The sequence below is a fragment of the Talpa occidentalis genome, unplaced genomic scaffold (genome assembly GCF_014898055.3).
Source record: "Talpa occidentalis isolate TD23 unplaced genomic scaffold, MPIMG_talOcc4v2.1 talOcc4.13, whole genome shotgun sequence".
Lineage (NCBI taxonomy): Eukaryota > Metazoa > Chordata > Mammalia > Eulipotyphla > Talpidae > Talpa > Talpa occidentalis.
Window position 1 is genome coordinate 43,909,971 of NW_023601322.1, and position 16,032 is coordinate 43,926,002.

Genomic DNA, 16,032 nt, shown 5'->3' on the forward strand with positions numbered 1-16,032 from the left:
GACAGAGAGGGAGGGGTGGTGTAATAACTCTTGTAGTCATAAGACTTGCCAGTTGGTAGTTGCTAGTATTCCAGACACTTCCTAATGCCAGACAAATGCCCCAAGCCTCGGCATGTCTAGCTTAGAGATCTATTCAACTGATAGCAGCCACCTCTTGTGGGGTGAGCAGATCTTTCAGAGAGCTGAGCTCGCTGCTAATCAAACACAGCTTTGTTCTCACAAGGAAGAATGGAAAGGTTTGTTTCAGAGTCACACTTTTTTTTTAAGAGGCACCCAAGTTGTTTTAACAAGTTGCTACAAAACTTGGGCTTCCTGAGGTGAGGCTGTTGTGCACAGTGCCTGTACTGTACCAGGTTCCAGAGAGGGAGGGATCAGAAGTTAGTCATTAAAAAAAAAAAAAAAAAAGCTCCAGGCACTTCATGCCTGGAAATGATGTAAGACGCAGCCACTCCTCTCTTAGAACTACAACCAAACAATGCTCTGGCAATCGACGCAGCTGCTCTCCAAATGTCAGCGCCAACCCTGTCAAAAGAGTTTGAAAGCCACCAAGCTGAAGGACTTTGTGCTGTACCTTTCTCATCCACATTTTCCCCAAGCACTCTCAGGAACCTGGCAACAGGTAACGTGGCAACCTTTGCCTTGTAAAGTGGCAAGTGGCAGGATTTCAGAGAACAAATGGATTTTTTTTTTTCCAGGCAGCTGCTTCTTCCTTACCACCCCCACCCCTCAAACTCCCTCCCACCCCAAAAAATGTCTGAGAAAACAAATGTGACTCTGCGGGCAGCCCTGTTCTCCAGTGCCTCCTGGTGGCCACCTCGGAACATACCGATGAGCCTTGAAATCTGCGGTTGTCTCTAAGGTAAGTCAGGCGCCAGAAAGGGGCGGACATCTTTGCTGGATTTGTCTTCCCAAAAAACGTAACAAGCGGAATTCGTGACTTCCACTTGTTATGTTCTTCGTATGTCTTTGCTTTTTAACTTTTATCCTAACAAAAATTTTATCCTAGTTGCAGAGTAAGATCTCTTCGTGGAGGTTGCTGGATTTTTTCTTTTTAAGCTCCAGCTAGGGTAACCTATTTTGTTAGGCTGGTGAGAACGGCTGTGGCCGTTTAGTTAGGTGGATGACAGTGCGGATTAATAGTCGAGAGATTGAGGCTTCCTGCGGGGTGAGACTTGAGTTTTCCATTTTATTCTGAATCTGTACTTTGTAAGCAGAAATCCTTCTCTCAGGCAGAAGCATTATTAATTCCTATTCCTGGCTTCCAGTTTACCCAGTTGCAAAGATTACTTAGGATTTCCAGACTGCAGGCCCAGCTTCGCAGAGCGCCGTGGAGCCCCACCTTAGCTTTTATCTCTGTGTGGGGCAAACACCCACAAAAATGCCAAGGGCAGTACTTCTAACCAGTCTTCTTGCTCTAAGGTGCTGCTTCCGCCTGGCTGTCTCTGATTTGGAGGAATGAGTACGGTTGTGAGCGGCTGTATCTGTTCTTCCTCTTTGGAAGTGTTAACTGAGGTTCAGATCAAAGTAACAGTTTCCTTCAGAAAGTTCCATTAATTAACTAAATTAAAAGGAAGTTACATGATGTTTGGAGGAAAGTCATTTTAGAAGGCCCTGGTCCAGGAGCTAAGGTCTCAACTTCTAACTTAGACTTTTGATGAAGCTTGGCAGTAAGTTAAATAATACTAGAAATTGAGGGTTACCTTATGTAAAACCAGTTGTTGCCTAAAATCAGTCATTTAAAGTAGAAGCTATTTCGCTAGTATTTATTCAGACCATTTAATACTAAAGATTAAAAATCTAGAGTTCTGAGTAAGAATCATTTGACCAGTAGCTAAGGTGAGTCATAGTCATAGAACTGGGCACAAATGTTGAAGTCAGGATGTCGAAAACATTAGGCTTACTAATTTGCAAGGCAGGGTTGTTGCTTCCAGTAGGGAATGTGATCAGGATTTCACGGCTCATTTTCCCAGCCCTTCCAACAGGTGCTATTGAGTCATCCATGTACACAAATGACTGCCTGGCAGTTTCATCTGTTAGGATTAAATTTCCATTTGTCCCATTACTTTATGAAGTGATTTCTGCCACTGAATCAGATATTTCACTTCCTCTAGGACCTAGGGTTTTTGTTTTCCAAAGTTTGTAATGTGTAGGTTTTTCAAAATTTGTCCCAGTCAGGTCTGCAGGTCTTCCTGGGTTGAATGGACTGTTTACAAGAGGGGAAGATTCAGGGCTCAAGGTCAGGGTTACAGAATTATATAAGGTTTCCTGTTTGGGCAGCTGGTCTACCAACTCCTCAGGTCAGGGCAGATTGGGTCTTATTGAAAGAGCCTGCCTAGGAGATCTGGGTTAGGGATGGTGTCAGGAGTAGGGAAGAGAATTTTTCTTTTAAGCTTCTTATCAACCAGCTTTCTTGTCTGATGTCACTTCTCAGCAAATACTTTTCTATATTCTCTGGTAGGTAAATTATTTTTTCCTGACCGAACTGAGACAAGGAATTAGTATAGGATGTAAGAATGACAAGGTCAGGCATTGTCTGTTTTATTAATTAATGATGTGACTGTAATACTCAGAATACATGTGGCACATGGTAGTACTTTGATAAATACTTGTTAGATAAAGGGATGAGTAAGGATGGGAAGATGTTTAGTGGGAAAAAATCAAAACGGGTCCATAATCATGAAAGAGAAGCCACCGGGGTAGAAGTAAAATGAATACTCAGCAAAGTCATTCTCTGTGACCTTGGATGTTGCAATGTGATCTGTCACCAGTGCCCACTACTGCTTGTTATTGACCAGCCAAGTGCTGCTCAAGCGCAATTGTGATTGACCAACTTTTGGTAGGATGTTTGTCCATAAAAGCCCAAACCAATATCAGCTGAAATCAGCTGGTCCTATGGATCTATGCATTATCTACCTGATTTTCTCCATCTGCGCTTAGCTTTACCCATGGCTGTGTGCAGGGGAGAACCTGACAATGATGCTAACTGACTTTTTCCCCTGCAACTGCCTTTCCTTTCCTTAGTTCCTTTCTTATTCTTTGATTTCTTATTATTCTGTGCCCAGAGTGCTTGTGCAAGATGAGTATCTAAGAGTCAAGATACTTTCTTTACATCCTGGTCTCATTTTGTTGGGGGGAAAGGATGTCCTCTTTGTCCTGTAACAATTTCTTGAGAATGAGCATCCTTTCACGTTGGAACCTGGAGCCTAGGGTGTAAGGAAAGATCTGGAATGGAAACTTACTACAGAGCAGGGCTCTCCTGTTATGTCACTATGTGTCTGGTAAACAAAGTAGAATTCTAATGTGCCCAACCCCAAGGCTATACAGAATAATTGATTGTTTCTAGGTGAGCAGGGGATTGAGCACGTATTGCTAGTTTGTCTCTCTTAAGGAAGTTAGATGACGTGCAGAGTGAGTGGCCACCACACAGACCGGGGTTGGCCATATCTGACTGAGTCAGACTCAGTTCTAACTGAAACTTTAGGCTGGCTTTATCGGTGACCTCTGCTTACCACAGACTCCCTAGGCTTTGGAAAGAAAGCTGACCTCTGTCAGGGCAGCCTGATATTGTTGACGGGAGGGATTGACCCAGAGCAGAAATTTTTACACAAGACACACTCAAACCCCCAACCCTGGGAAAACAGGATGTGTGGGGAAGCAGCAAAGAAAGAAAATGCATTCACCATTCCTTCCTGTTGGTTTCAGCATGATGAGGAATAATTACCTGGATCTGGAGAGCTGGACATGTGGGTGGCCACAGGAGGCCGTGGTCTGTGTAGTTAGGCAGTTAATTACTCATCTCATCCCACTCCTCTCCTCTGGCCTCCCTGATGCCCCCCTTTTCAAAGGAATAACTATGTGGGTTAACCTGTGGAATACTATTTCTATCAGTCCATTTCTCCCTGCCCCTCACTTATTGTTAAATAAGCGAATCTGTGCTTTAAAATGACACCTCATTATTCAACTGTGTCTCTGACATGAGGACACAGATCCAGAGAAGGAACCGTCAAGGTGTCCCCAGAGCTCTTTCTGTGCACACCATGTGGCAAACACAAGTTCTTTCCCTGCTCTGAATTTTAAAATTAGTATTTCAACTGCTACTTCAATATTGCATTAAAATACCACTTTACAGTTGGGCTTTTGTCATTTGTCAAAATTGAATAAAAGTAACCTAGGAAACTGGTGAGGCGCTAAAATCTGTATCAGTTTACCTACCCCCACCATTGTTCTCATTCACTGAGTGTTTACTAAAGCCAGACATTTTACCTATAACCTCATTTCTACAAACACAAAGGGTGTTGGAAAGTTTCGGTTGCCCAGTTCTCCCTGGGTGGAATTTGATCTGAACCTGGGTTCTTCCCTCCTAAGCCTCCTACGATCTTTGAAAGAACTGCTGTCCTTAAAATTCTCCTTTGAGCTGTTGAAAGAACAATGTCTGCATCCAAAAGACTTATCAGAAACTCTTTTGGGCAAAAGTGTTTGGAATTCAGAATTGGGGGGATTGTAGAAAGCTAATATACATGACACACCCAGGGGGTCAAGGGTAGCACCTCTTAATCACCTACTCTAACTTGTCTGTGTGTGTGTGTGTGTGTGTGTGTGTGTGTGTGTTAGGGGGGAGAGGATAGAACAGTCACACTGCAAGTAGTTCTAAGGTCAGGTTTTGGCCAAAGGCTTTTGGAGTGGCAGAATGCTGACCCTCCGCCACCCACCCCCTTCCTTCAGATGTCTTGGAGCAGTAAGAGCTCCCTTGCCTACTTCCTCCTTCACAGACTTCTCAGGTCTCTAATGGAACTCTGCCCATCCCAGGCAAGGTGGAGGGTAGAGGGTAGGTGATGTTGAGCAGTAGTGGGCTTGGTATTGTGGGTGAGCAAATATACCTTAAAGGTATAGAGGACTCCATGTCACATTTGATAACATTGTCTTTTGTTAATCCTGCTAGAGTGCTAGTGTTATAGGACAGGGAGAGGGGCAGCCCAAACCCCGCAAACCTGCCTATTCTAAATGGGTTCTGCCATCCGCCGCATCAACAGAAAACATAGGAGACTTTAAGGGAAGGATCTTTAATAAAACTAGGAAACAATACAGGTAAGTCAAAGAGTCTAGTTTCTAAATGGAGCACCCAAAGTTACCCATCCCCTCGTGGGTAAAAGTCCATCCATATGGGATTGGCCCAGAGCAAGGCCCCAAAGCCTGCCACAAGTCTAAAGCATCTTCCAGTGGGGACCCACAGAAAAGGGTCAGAAACTACCAGACAAGGCCGGAAGGAAAAGAGCAAAATCAACATCAAAATAAAAGCTGCCATGGTCACCTCCCCATGGGTCTCACCCACATCTGTGTTACCCAGTCCACGACCAAAAGACAAGCGCAGTTTCTTCACGTGTCTCTAGGCTCCACGCGCCTCCTCCAGGTCTCCTGGCTCCATCCTGCCTCCTTCCTTCCTCGGTCTCTTCTGCAGCTTCTCCTCTTCCTGCTCAGCTCCACCCTTCCTTGGGTGGGGCAGGGAACCTCCCCCTTTCCTGGGGACCACCCTGTTACACTAGGTGCTGACTGGTTATCACTGTGTATTTCACACATTACTCAGAAACATCCTTTTTTGACTTTTGTTAGAATGGTAATAAGGGTGCTAATAAGGCCTTTAACTGAACTCTTACCACAATATGGAATGTCTACGAATTATAGAAAGGGGTATTTGGATGTGTACTTATAGGTAACAACGATATTTTCAAAGTTATGTGTTTTTTTTTTTTTTTTTAATATTTATTTATTTATTTATTTATACAAGCACTGGGTACAGTCAGAAGTGCGGGAAGGTGAGAGCAGGGAGCAGAGCAGGCAGAAGGACCCAAAGTACACTGCTGAGAGGAGCAGTGGGCGCGGCAGGAGAGGTCTGCGCGCCAGGTGGACCCTCCCCGGGGACTGGGAATCAAACCCGCGCTGCAGAGGCTGCGGGTAGCTTTGCAGCCCAGCACTCTACCGCTGTGCCACCGGGGAGGCCCCAAAGTTATGTGTTTTTAGCTCATGCTCTCAATCATTTGCATCCCCAGTGGTCAAACTGTAACAGGGTGGTCTCCAGGAAAGGGGGAGGTTCCCTGCCCCACCCAAGGGAGGGTGGAGCTGAGCAGGAAGAGGAGAAGCTGCAGAAGAGACTGAGGAAGGAAGCAGGATGGAGCCAGAAGGAGACCTGGAGGAGGCGCGTGGATCCTAGAGACACGTGAAGAAACTGCGCTTGTCTTTTGGTCGTGGACTGGGTGACACAGATGTGGGTGAGACCCGTGGGGAGGTGACCATGGCAGCTTTTATTTTGATGTTGATCTTGCTCTTTTCCTTCCGGGCTTGCCCGCTTGTTTGTGACCCTTTTCTGTGGGTCCCCACTGGAAGATGCTTTAGACTTGTGGCAGGCTTTGGGGCCTTGTTCTGGGCCGATCCCATTTGGATGGAGTTTTACCCACGAGGGGATGGGTAACTTTGGGTGCTTCATTTAGAAACTAGACTCTTTGACTTACCTGTATTGTTGCCTAGTTTTATTAAAGTTCCTTCCCATTAAAGTCTCATATGTTTTGTGTTGACGCGGCGGATGGCAGAACCCATTTAGAATAGGCAGGTTTACAGGGCTTGGGCTGCCCCTCTCCTTGTCCTATAACAAAACTATGCCAAATAAATGAAATTAAACATTCTTCACCTTGGGTTGTTATAATTTGCTATGACAGGAGGGTGGCACAGCACTAATTTGATGCAGCTCATTCTTGATTCATGGAAGCATTGTGCAGGAAACAAAGTTTAAAAAATCATTTTGAAAATGTGGATTTTTGTGCCACATCTCCAACCAAGAATTAACTAAGATAGGGCCTCCCTGGTGGCACAGGATTTAAGACGCAACCTATGAAGCTATTCGCAGCCACTCCAACAGGAATTCGATCCCCAGCCAGGGAGCTTCCCTCATGGCACAGCAGGCCTCTCCTGACTAGCCCGCTGCTCCCCTCAGCAGTGTATTTCAGTCACTCTGCCTGTTCTGCTCCCCACTCTGTCTCTGGTGAATCTTCTCATTCCCTACACCTCTGGCCTGTACCCCCCAGTTCTTGTATGCATAAATAAATAAATCTTTTTTTTTAAAAAAGAATTAACCAAGATAATCATTGAAACAAAGCTTGAAGAACAAATCAATGTGTGGACAGACAAGTTAGGGAACTGCAGCCATAAATAAATCAAGCACTAGAAATGTTTATTATGTGCAAAACACTGGACTGCCTTGTGTGGATAATCCTGCTTCTCAAAAGGAACCATAGAAAGTAAAGGCCAAAAATGTCATTATTTTGTATTTGTACTGTCATAGTGTGGAACCACGCATAAGTATTCTTAGCCATTGCTTTGTGTAACTGCCATTTTAGAATTTTAGGTTTTGCTGGGAAAAGACTGCATTCCAGAGATAGTTTGGACCCTCACTCCACCCTTACTCTATGCTCCCTGAGTCCGCTGACCTTGGGCACAACAATAGTAAAAGATTTTATTATGTATCAATTCTTCAGAAAGGCCATTCCAGCCATTGCTAATCTACTAAGTCAGAATCTTTAAATATCCTCTAAGTTTTATGTTTGGGACTGCCCTTGAATTTCATGCTCATGTTAGGGGATTGGTTCATGGTTGCAACTACGTTGCTCATAATTGAAGGAAGAAATGACAGCTAAAGCCCTTAGGGGCAGGAATGTGGAAAAACTGGAGGAAATGGGCCCTGGCCTTTGGATCAAAAGTAGCTCTCAGTAAGAGTTGGGAACTGGGTCCCAGCAAAGGAAAGCATTTGGATGACCAGTGCTCCAAGACCCAGCCCATGCACAGTTAACCTAGCGTCCTCTCCAGATAAAAGTACCTCTTGTCACCCTCAGGCACCTGGCTGAGAGGTAATAAAATGGTTGCCTTATCTTCTAAGGTGGAGTTAGTTAACCTCAGTCCTGGGTCATTATAGTAAACTGAAATTTCCTGACTTTTACCCAAGAGGGGGGTGGAGGGAGAAGGGGGAAAAAAGGCAGGAAATTGTGTTAATCTCTCCTTAGATTTAAAGCAGAAAACAAGCAAACAAAACAACCAGAAGTTATCCAGGGAGTGAGAAAAACAGCCCGGCTAGACGTCCTCTCCCGGGGCTAACGGGAGGGCTGGCAGCTCAGGACCACGTGACCGTCTAGAAAAGAGGCTCACGCTGATGAAAATGCAAGAAATCTTCTTAGGAGCCTGCCTTTCTAAATGTAAATGACTGAGTCAGTGCTTAGTGAAGGAGAAGGAAGTCACAATCACACCCAATCACGTCAAGTGACTCATTCAATGCTGTTAGCTGGGCCAGTAGGATGAAAAGTTTTAGCAAAAGCAGCAACAAATCTACTTTAAATACTAGCACAGTAAGGGAAATTCCTCTCTTTCAGGCTGAATGCCATCCACACAAAAGAGCTCCTGTTGACAACTCATTTACAATCTCCCCCAGGACACAGACAAGACCATTTCAATAAACCCGGCTCAGAAACACCTATTGTTCAAAATCTTCAACTAGCAACAGGCTGCCACCACTCCCTATTGTTTTGTAAAATAAAGGAATTAGAAGGAGAAGGATTGGGACAGTGGAAGCTATGAAAAGAGAGAGGTTAGAAAAGTCCTTTTGACCCATTGCTGTCCCAGAGCACACAGGAAGAATAACGTTAATGGATTTCCATTTTTATAATAAGTTGTGCATAAAAAATGTCCATTACATTTCTGAACCAGTGATTGTGGGTGCTAAATCTGATGCTAACTTTGCATATAAAGAACCTAACTCCTGCCAACACATTTGTTAAGTAAAGAGAGAGAGGCTGTCCCGAGACTATTCTCTGCCTTACAAAAGCCCTGAAAACAGCCAAGTGAAGCACCAGGTGAGTCTTTGATCTGGGCTGTTTCCCTGGGGTTTATAGTTTGACTTTACTTTTTTTTTTTTTTAAGATTTATTTTATTTACACATCCAAGAACTGGGCTATAGGCCAGAGGTGTGGGGGCAGGGGAATGAGATGATTCACCAGAGACAGTGGGGAGCAGAACAGGAGGAGCCACTGAAATACCCTTCTGAGGGGAGCAGTGGGTGAGACAGGACAGGTTTGCTGTGCCATGTGGGTTAGCATCCTGGCCGGGGATCGAACTTGTGCTGCAGTGGCTGCTGATAGCTCATTGTGCTGAGAATTAACCCCTGTGCAACAAGGGAGGTCCAACTTGACTTTACTTTTTTCCAAGTAGAATTTTCAGGCCGGTGATGGGACCCATTTCTCTGCCTTAATATTTCCTTCTTTTCATTGCCACCAAGTTGCTCCCTTTTTTTGGTGAAACTTGAGCATTTTCTGGAGTTATATAAAATAGTCCTTAGGTGGTTTTCCTTTAGACGGCTCTGAAATTAGAGACACATTTATGTTTAACAAATGAAGCCAGCATTTCTTATTACACTTTTCCTGATAGAGCTTTCAGTTAATGTTCTCCATCTCAGTAAATGACGTCTTCATCTACGTGGACTTCAAGACAAAATTCTGGCACTATCTCTAATTCTTCGGACATGGTCTAATTCTTTTGGGCCCTTCTTTCCTATCTCTTAAATCCCACTGGAATCATCCCATATCCTCCAACTCACCTTTCTGTTTCACATTATATCCTCTCTGGAGGGCCACAGCAGCTTCTTCTTTCAAGTTTTCCCAAGCTACAAGTTATGACTTAACAGGTCGTGAAATCAATTGAAGTGTGTCATGTAGTTTTACTACTTAAAAAAATGAAGTAGATCAGAAAATGTCAGAGTGTCAAACAAAGGAAAAGTAAGTATTGTTTTGTGAAACTCTTTTCAGTTTGTGTCTGTGTCCAGATCTGCATACATTCTGGGCAATTGGTCAAATGTAATTAGTCAGAATATCTTCAGAAATGCTCTTCTAACTGGTCTCACTGGGTCAGTCTGGTTTCTGCTTCCAAACCGTTGGAAGTCCAAAGTGCAGAGTAAGAATTGAGGACTGAACAGACCTGTCACTCTGCAGTTCGACTTAGGCTTTGGAGATTCTGAATAACTTGGTTTCAGCTCACCTTTCAGGTCTCAAAACTCTGCAACCACCTGCACTTTTACTTTTATTCAAACCATAAAGTTCCCTGACTTTGGCACAGAGTCCCTTCTATAGGGACTTTCTTTCCTCATCCAGGAAGATTTCTGGCCATCTAAATGCCTCTCCCGGGTTCGCATTAGAACACTACACTTTTTGGGCCTCCTTGGTGGCCTAGAGATTAAATGTCAATGCTATCACCTCTGTAGCCTGAGTTCAATCCCCGGCCAGGGAGCTAACCCACATAAGGCGCAGCAGACCTCTCCTTTCTCGCCCTCTGCTCCCCACACTTCCCCTCAGCAGTGTGTTTCAGTATATCTGCCTATTCTGCTCCCCATTCTGCCTCTGGTGAATCCTCTTGCCCCCTGCCTAGATCCCAGTTCTATGTGCAATAAATAAGTAAATAAATAAATAAAGGTAAAATCTTGTAAGCAGCAAAATAGGTTAAAAAAAAAAAAAAGAACACTACTTTTTAAAAAAAATATATTTATTTATTTATTTGTGCAAGAACCAGGGTACAGGCCAGAGGTGCGGGAGGGTAAGAGGATTCATCAGAGACAGAGTGGGGAACAGAACAAGCAGACTGACGAAATACACAGCTGAGGGGAGCAGCAGGCGAGACAGGAGAGGTCTGCTGCACCATGTGGGACATTTGCTGGTGGCCGGCTGGGATCGAACCCACACTGCAGAGGCTGTGGGACAGCTTCACAGTGTGGCGCTCTACCACCTGCGCCAACAGGGGAGCCCAGGAACACTACACTTTTTAGCTAACAGAGCACTTACTACCTAATAATCATCTTCTCAATTCCCTATTAGACTTGAAGCTCTACATGGACATCCAGTAAGTATTTGTTCACAATATACTAATAACCCAGTGGCCTCCCTGGTGGTGCAGGGGTTAAAGACACAGCGCTATCAAGCTATGGCTAGCCGCTGCAACACAAGTGCAGTCCCCGGCCAGGGAGCTAACCCACATGGTGCAGCAGACCTCTCTTGTCTCGTCCCTCAGCAGTGTATTTCAGTAGATCTGCCTGTTCTGCTTCCCACTATGTCTCTGGTGAGTCTTCACAACCCCTGCACATCTGGCCTACTCTCCAGCTCTTGTATGCATAAATAAATAAATAAAATAAATCTTTAGAAAAAAATATACTAATAAGCCAATCTGAATACTTATTTAAAGTATCTTCTGTTTCTCAGAGCTTTAGTTTTCACTCTTTCACATTTTAATATTTCCTGTTTATTTGTTTTTCAAACACAATCTAATTTCCAAATTAACTGAATTCCTCTTAAAGTCAAAATAATAAAACTTGGAGACAGCTGCTGGACTTCTAGGCTGCTCACTTGCTCTGATACTCAGCTCCCTCACAGGCAAGAGGGGCAGAACTCCTATCTCCAAGAGCTCTTCCAGTCTGCCATTCTGAACCTCTGGCTTGAACTTTTCCCTTGTAAGGACCAGAGTGGTTAAGTGACTTTCCCACGGTCAAACGGTCTTTTAGTGGCAGAATGGTCTATCCCTTTCTATAGCTATGTAACAGACCAGGCAGCACATAACAAGAAAACCACTTTACCTGGAACCCATTATTGCTACTAGTAAGTTTGTGTAAAAGAGAATCATAAGATTAAAGGGTGACTTCAAAACAAAATCTAACAACATCCATAATGAGTTCCTGCCTAGGCAGGCCCCAGCATTTTACAAGTCTTGTCATTGTTTGCTATTAGAGAGATATTTAGACTTCCTTTTTAAAATTGGAAGTGGAAAGTTCAAGAATTTTATAAATTCTGACCTTTTGCAGTGGCCCTTCTGAGGAGCATAGTGGCAGACCCAGTCTTCCTGAAGATGCCTCTTAGAGCGTCCCTATGCCTCCCTCACTGCTGAGGCCTAGGCGACAATGACCTTTCCTCACCGGGATCTGGCTCCAGTTCTCACAACCCTGCCCACAGGCGTCCCCTGCCAGACCACACTGAAGACTTCCTTGCTCTCAAGGACTGGCTGGAGCTACTAACCTACCTTACCCAGAGTTTGGGTTAAGATAACCTGTTCTACAAAGTAAATAGTCATCAAACAGAAATACACCCCTTTGGGGAAAAAAAGAAACCACAGCCTTGCCACTTACTTTTTCCCCTAATGTGGTATGTTGTACTCTATAATTTATGAGCCCAAGTATGCATTTGCTTTATTTGTTGCTATTCCCCCTCTAAACGGACCAGCAGTAGCTTGCTTTTGTTTGATAGAAGACTATGGTAAGAACCTAATATTGATATGTATTTATAACAAAGAAATCAAGTCACTACTGCCACGTTATAAAACTTCTATGCACATAAGGACTTGCTTTGACCTTAGTTGGTGATAACCAAGCAATTGGCTTATATGGATGATTTTTACATCATTCTCTAGGTTTCTTTGAATTTTCCAATTAAAAAATAGAACATGAATTACTGTTGTATTTCTAAAAATATACAAATGTCAGAATTAAAATTGGATATGGTGTATCTTCACTCACTTTCTCATTTTATTTTTATATATATGTTGTCATGTATTTTATGTTATTAGGGAAAGTTTATATGATTGCCACATTTCAAAAGAGAATAATGAAAAACTGTTAACAATGTTTGATATTTAGCTGTCTTTAGACTCTTATTTTTTAAAGATTTATTTTTTTATTTATGCATAGAAAAACTGGGGTGTAGGCCAGACATGCAGTGGGAGGTGGGGTGAGAGGATTCACCAGAGACAGAGCCGGGAACAGAACAGGCAGATCGACTGAAATGCACTGCTAAGGGGAGCAGCAGGTGAGACAGGAGAGGTCTGCTGCATCATGTGGGAAGCTCCCTGGCTGCAGTGGCTGCTTATAGCTTGATAGCACTGAATTTTTAATCCCTGTATCACCAGGGAGACCCTGTCTTTAGAATCTTAAGGAACATTGATGCCAAAACATAGCCCAACAGTGGCATATATCTAACTCCTTTACTCTGGCTGTGGATCTTTTGTTAGCCTCTCCTGACATTCTTATTCTTACCTACTTAGCATTTACAGGATGGGCCATCTTTTTTTTTTTTTTTTAAAAAGATATATTTATGTATACAAGCACTGGGTACAGTCAGAAGTACAGGAGGGTGAGAGGATTCGCGAGAGCCAGAGTGGGGAACAGAACACACAGACAAGTACACTGCTGAGGGGAGCAGTGGGCAGCAGGAGAGGTCTGCGCGCCATGTGGGACCCTCAATGGCGCCCGGGGATCGAACCCGTCTGCTGCAGAGGCTCACAACCCAGCGCTCAACTGCTGAGCCACCGGGGAGGCATGGACCATCTTTTTAAATGCCTTTATGCCTGCAGTAAACATTGTTTTCTAACCACCCTTCTTGCCAGTGGCACCACAAATGCTGTTGACTTTTCCAAGTAGCCATGACTTTAATGGAGGTGGTCTGCTCCCTACATTTGCAGGCTTTTGCAGGCTTTTTTTTTGGTCTACAAGACAAAAGGATGAGAAGGGCATTTATTTGCTGGGACTGCTTCTGGGAGTTTCTCTCCCTATTTAAAGTGACTCAAGACAGGAACATCCCTTTCCTCTCTCAATTTTGACATTAACAAAAGTTACACTGAACTGAGGCTGCCATCTGGGGACCACGAGGAGCATTTGCCAGATAAGACAAGCTCACACTGGGGATGACAGTTTTAAAAATGGCAACAATCTATTTTTGATAAATTCATTGACTGCCCTATCATTAGACTTCCTATTATTTGAGAAATGTATTTACTGTCTAAGTCACTTTGAATTTATTGTTAAAATTTTATTTATCTGCTTGTTTGGGCTTGCATTTTTGCAATGACTTTATATATGCTATGACTTTATATATAACTTTGTATATGCTGTATCCTTCCCTGCTTGGAAAACTCTGGTACATTGAAGATGCACTTCATCTTTGTTCTACCAGCACCTCCTATGTTGCTTCTTGTAGAATGCATCACACTTAGCTTTTAGAGTCCTATTCCAGTGCTCTCAGATGAAAGCAGAGGTAAATTAGTGATCAGGTAAAACTTTGTTTACTCCTTTATTTTCTTGTTGAATTAAATGATTCTGCTTGGCAAATTGTAATATATCACCAGACTAAGTTGTCTTTATTTCAGAGACATTCTCAACCTCCCTGGCCCAGCTTTCCTCAGTGGCAACTGCAAAAATCAGAGTTCAGAAACTGATCTGGGGCCTCCCTGGTGGCACAGCGGTTAAAGACACAGCACTATCAGGCTATGGCCAGCCATTGCAACACGAGTTAGATCCCAGGCTGGTCAGGGAACTAACCCACATGGTGCAGCAGACCTCTCCTGCCTCACCCGCTGCTCCCCTCAGCACTATATTTCAGTAGATCCGCCTGTTCTGCTCCCCACTCTGTCTCTGGTGAATCCTCTCACCCCCTCACCTCTGACCTACACCTCAGCTCTTAAATGCATAAATAAATCTTTAAAAAAAAAATAAGAAAACCTGACCTGTTGAATACAGGTGACATGACATTAGACCATTCAACTATTATCCCTAGAGTCCTCATCTATTGAGTTAGGGTAATGACATCAAAGCTCTCATAGTGTAATGACACCAATGAAGATGCTAATAAATGTGACATATTGAGAATAGGCTCTTCTCTTTTTCCTTCCTGCCTTATTAGACACATCAAATTTCAAATATTGCCTCGAATTCACAATAACCAAGACATGGAAACAACCTAATGCACATCGATGGATGATTGGATAAAGAAGTTGTGGTCTGTATAATCAATGGAATAATACTCAACTATTAAAAAAATGAAAGTTTTTTTTTTGTGGCAATATGGATGGAATTTGAGGTAAGTATGCCAAGCAAAATAAGCCAGAAAATAAAAAAAGGAGTAGATGTTTTCCCTCATGTGGGATATAAATAAACAAAACAAATGAACTTTGCATACGAAATACAACAAAAATAACTCAGGCTCTGCGGAAAAATATGGTGGTTACCAGAGGGGATGGGGGTGGGCAGGGTGGGCGGAATGGGTAAAAGAGGCCAGTGCGATGACGAGCGACACTAAAACTGTGGTGTGGTGTATACACATGTTGAGGTGTGAGGCTGTATCCTCCAAACTTATGTAGTATAGTAAACCAACAGTAAATAAATGCAAATGTTACTAAAAAATGATAAAACTAAATATTACAAAACCATATTAAAAATTCCCTGAGGGATGCCTCCCTGGTGGCGCAAGGGGTTAAGTCTCAGCACTATGAAGCTATCACCAGCCACTGAGGCACAAGTTTGAGCCCCAGCCAGGGAGGTGACCCACATGGCGCAGCAGACCTCTCCTGACTCGCACGCTGCTCCCCTCCCCTGGTGAATATTCTCACCTCCCGCACCTCTGGTCTACACCCCAGTTCTTGAATGCATAAATAAATCAAAAACAAATCTTTAGAAAAAAAAAAAAGAGCTTGAAAGATAGGTCTCCCCAGTGCTTAAAACAGGCTTTCCCAAGAAATTTTGGCATGTGGATTATTTTGAATTAAGGTCAACAGAGGCCTTACAAACTCAAGAGAAACTTGTACCACCCTCTTAACTCCCTAGAAGAATGAAAATTGGAGAATTGGGGTTTAGGCTGTCTGCAGCCACTGCAGCATGAGTTGGATCCCTGGCCAGGGAGCTACCCACATGTTGCAGCAGACCTCTCCTGACTCACCCACTGCTCCCCTCAGCAGTGTATGTCAGTAGATCTGCCTGTTTTGCTCCCCACTCTGTCTCTGGTGAATCCTCTTGCCTCCCACACCTCTGGCCTATACCCCAGCTCTGCTATATATAAATAAATAAATCTTTAAAAAAAAAAGAGCATGTGGTCTTTTTGTCATGTGAGAGTCTTTCCTCCTGAAGCCTCAGTCCCATTCTTTAGCCTCATATAAGTGTCCTCATTTGCCCCATTTACTTTAGAATTTACATATATGTAG

The 16,032-nt window shown here is 43.5% G+C and overlaps 1 protein-coding gene and 1 long non-coding RNA gene across 14 annotated transcripts in view; one reads left to right on the top strand and one right to left on the bottom strand.

The window, feature by feature from the left end:
* Nucleotides 1–16,032, bottom strand: part of DLGAP1 (DLG associated protein 1) — a 428,837-nt gene that overhangs the window by 63,949 nt on the left and 348,856 nt on the right. The gene's annotated exons all lie outside the window — the stretch shown is intronic.
* LOC119243175 (uncharacterized) overlaps nt 414–16,032 on the top strand; it is a 38,383-nt gene continuing 22,764 nt past the window's right edge. For all 4 annotated transcript variants that reach the window (XR_008551388.1, XR_005124652.2, XR_008551389.1 and 1 more), the window contains exons 1-3: nt 414–619; nt 696–859; nt 14,739–14,915. This is a non-coding gene — a long non-coding RNA (uncharacterized LOC119243175). The remainder of the gene's footprint in view (nt 620–695; nt 860–14,738; nt 14,916–16,032) is intronic.